Source organism: Aplysia californica, unplaced genomic scaffold (assembly GCF_000002075.1).
Source record: "Aplysia californica isolate F4 #8 unplaced genomic scaffold, AplCal3.0 scaffold00874, whole genome shotgun sequence".
Lineage (NCBI taxonomy): Eukaryota > Metazoa > Mollusca > Gastropoda > Aplysiida > Aplysiidae > Aplysia > Aplysia californica.
In genome coordinates, this window is record NW_004798144.1 from 141,952 (window position 1) to 145,946 (window position 3,995).

Below are 3,995 nucleotides of genomic sequence, written 5' to 3' on the forward strand. Positions count from 1 at the left end.
AAGGGGCAAAGGAGGTGAGGTGGTGGGGGCAGAAAGAAGAGACGAAAGCAGACGACAGAAGATTGCTAGAGAGCAGGAAATGAGGTGAAAGGAGACAAATTTAGAGAAGAAAATTTTTCGGTCGCTACCCGGATTCGAACCTGGGACCTTTGAATGAGAGGCCAACACCTTAACCCCTAGGCCACGAGAGCCCCCGTAATACTTCTAATCTTCAAGACTTATTTGAGTTATATGACCTTATTGTTTTTCCGCAAGTGCCGTAGAGCTCTTCATCATTATCATCCAGTGCCAGATCTGCGACAGACATTGGCGATCATGGTTCTCTATTCATTGCTTTGCTCGGATGCTCTAAAAAAAGCTACGTTTCCCTGATCTTTCCCTGTTACCCATTTGTTTAGGTTCCCTAAGTATGTAATGTTGTTCTGGGCCTTCCCCTGCCTCGCTTGCCTTCAATTTTGCCAGTGAGAGCTAGATTTCAAGACCCTTATGTCTATATATGCGTCCCAAAAACTGCATTTGTCGTTTCCTGATTGTTTTTAACAGTGAGCGTCCCACGTGGGCTTCTTCAACACTACCTCATTTGATTTCTTTTTCTTCTAGGATACTCTTAGCAGTCTCCTAAGAAACCGCGTAGTCTCCCAAGAAACCACGTAGAGCTCTTACTAATACTAAAACTAACGTCGCAGTTAGCGTTAGCCACATACCTAGCGAACTATTTACATAAATTTATAAGAAAGAAGGGTTGATAAAATACTGGTGACTATTGCTTTTTCATAGTCATTTATTAACTCTGATTTCAAATCACCAGCATTTTAGAAAAATGCCTTATGAGTTGGTGTGTTATTATTTCAGATCTTAATTCAATAAACAAAGTCGTGCAAATGTGTTTCATGAAAAAGTGGAACCCAGGGCAAATATTGGGCTCACTAGAAGACCAGTCACCCGTGGTTTATGATTTGTAAGAACAGTCGAGGGCCCTTTAGAAACGTTCTCTATTTTCCTCCCTCTATCTATAATATAACCACAGAGCGTGCCGTGGTAGTCTCCTGGTTCTTCTGTCCCTGCGGTTTTATGCACACAAAAAAAAATTCTGAAATTATGCAAACTGAGTCCAAACAATGTGAATTTATGCGATTCTGTTAATTTTCACAAGGAATGATAAAGGAAAATAATCGGAAATTAATATGCAAAAATGATCAAAGTTTGCTAAATTATGCGGGTGCATAAAACCGCGGGAACAGGTTCTTTACATTCATTATATAATATAGCAGGAAACTGATTTTAACTATGCTGCTCTACCAGGAAAGCCATTGCCTGCTATGCATCGACGTCAGAGTTGCATAATGTGAAAAGGAATGCAGCGAACCGTATAATGAATCAACAAGATTGATAGCCTTAGGTAGGTGTGTGCACTCTCTACTGTACTTGTTGAATAGCGCTGTGCATGTGTGGGGGGCCCGGAAGCAAGAGAGCCTTTTAATTTTAACTAGATTAAGTAGGCTATATTATTGTCTATTTGGTCTTACAAATCATGCCATCTCAGACAGAATCCGTTAACGTATTTTATTCAAAATAAAAATACGATTTTTAAAACATGATTTTTGGGTAGGTGCTTTTTGCTTTTGTTTGTTTTACTTTTGCTTCGTTTTGTTTTTGTTTTTGTTTTTTAAATGTCAGCAGTTTGAAAAATAAAAAAGGAGGAATCATCGCAGTTTGTTTTTGACTCTCTGCCACTATGGCTCTTTTCAAGATGCACGAAGTAGAGGAATGGCTCTTTAGTCTGCGTAGACGTCTGGCCTTAATCTTAAAGTTATCGGTTTTCTTGCCAGTATTATGTTTAAAAAAAAAAAATTTTTTTTTTGGGGGGGTGTAAAGTATAACACGGATTCGAAGCATTTATTTGGTTTACGGTCAAATCCCTTCACTGCCATGCCATAGGTTGATTACACTTCCTTGTCTCTGATCTGGTCATGAATGTCGAGAAGGGTAACACTCAATCTCAGAGAAAAGGCTAAAAAAAAAAAAAAGACAACCCTAAACCACCCCCCCTCCACACACACACAAAAAAAGAAAATGCGGTTGCTAGCGCTGTAAAACCCTTACCAAACTTACCAGAGTATTAAAAAAATACAGCCGAACCTGTTGTATTGGTCGCCTGTCCACCAAGACGATCATCAGTACATCTCACTTATAAGTGGAGTTTATACATTTTATAAATACATGACATAATATGAAATAATAATAAAAGACATGTTATACATTTTATAAATACATGACATAGTATGAAATAATAATAACTTGTAATAAAAGGCATGTTATACTGAACGAATAATACGGCATCAGTTGAAAATCGACAAATTTGACTCTTTGTGTTAATTTTTGGCCGATAATTTCATTAGTAGTGGATTGCGAGAAGTACGGTATCCCATTTTGTCAGCACGCCTTAAAGGCAAATTTCAATTCAAACAGTCACTTCCTACCCCCCCCCACCCTCCTCCCTTGCATTTTTCTTGCCTCATAAAGACACTGTCCAAGATGCCCAGCTTCAACAGAAGACGTCCGTCAGGGACAGTTTCGACTGTAGATTGCCCAAGTAGGCTACTACTTCCCTCCTTTCAGATTTCCACTTCCTTGGTATACTCTAAAGGAGGGACAGAGTCAGTACGTTTGGAACGAAAGAAGGCGTAAGGGTGTGTCTCTTTTGAGAGAATTTGTTTTTGAATGTTTGAATTTTGCGCGGGTGGCGGCCTAACGGCTTATACTCACTATTCTCAACCACTAACGGATCTTTAAGGTGTGCAACGTACACTTACAGGACCTCCAAGATTCTTCTTCTTTATCCTATAACATTATGCAGTTGCGAGCGCCGTAAAAACTCTATTAAAACTAATCTGTCCTAGAAGACTAGAAGTAGAAGACCTGTATCCCATTCTTCAAAATCATCGGGAAAAGGCATCAGTTTGAAAACAAAAGGATTAAAACTTCATTCTCTTTGTTCTTACCTAAAATCATCTGTAATGTTGCAATCACGCTAGTTCAGAACCGTGCCTCTGTTAATCCTCATTTGAGATCAATCCTGTCAACACAACAGAATAAAACCTGACTTGAAAATACAGAAATCAAGAAAAAACAAAACAAAACAATATAAAGAACTTCCTAGTTAAAGATACCAAGTTCTCTAAACGCTAGATATACAAATGTCACGTAGCGTAAAAACACTATGGCTTTCCCTTCTCAACGGGGAAGGAATGTCTACTAGGAGTCCTCAATGTTCACAACTGACTACTGCAAGAAATTCTTACTCCTGATATCATTATTCAAAGCATACCAGGACCCTCTCTGCCAGTACAGTACTAGATCTAGTACTTGCCCAGTACTATTGTTTTTTTTGGTTTGTGCAAGACCCGCAACATTTTCTGACGTACGAGGTAGGTTAATAGATACATGTAGATAGATAGATAGATAGATAGATAGATAGATATATAGATAGATAGATAGAGAGAGAGATAGACAGATAGATTGATAGATAGATAGATAGATAGATAGATTGATAGATAGATAGATAGATAGATAGATAGATAGATAGATAGATAGACACGCCCTTTGCATGAACGCTCGCATGTACCACACGCACGCCTACTCACATTTTGGTATTTATGTGATTTCTGTGACGGAATTTTTTCAAAATGTTGTTTTCAATTTCTGCACAGATATCTTACTCAAGAGATCTAAGTAATTTACAGCGATGAGATGAGGCTACTCTAGGGAATAATCGTCATACGGAGCTTTATTTGAAGAGTGAGTAGCTAAAAGTATATTTCTTGTGAAGAACCGACAGGGAAATGTATTGAAAGAGCGGAAAGAAAACGTGAATAGATGCAAGAATATTGACAAGGGAGAGAGAGAGAGAGAGAGAGAGAGAGAGAGAGAGAGAGAGAGATAGAGAGATAGATAGATAGATAGATAGATAGATAGATAGATAGACACGCGGAAGG

At 38.5% G+C, this 3,995-nt stretch overlaps 1 protein-coding gene across 3 annotated transcripts in view; it reads left to right on the top strand.

Annotated features, from left to right (window-relative positions):
* Window positions 1–3,348: 3,348 nt before the first annotated feature.
* The window catches only part of LOC101859601, a 17,987-nt gene continuing 17,340 nt past the window's right edge, over window positions 3,349–3,995 (top strand). For all 3 annotated transcript variants that reach the window (XM_035972847.1, XM_035972848.1, XM_035972849.1), the window contains exons 1-2: window positions 3,349–3,428; window positions 3,711–3,798. The gene's annotated coding sequence lies outside the window, so the exon portion shown is untranslated. The remainder of the gene's footprint in view (window positions 3,429–3,710; window positions 3,799–3,995) is intronic.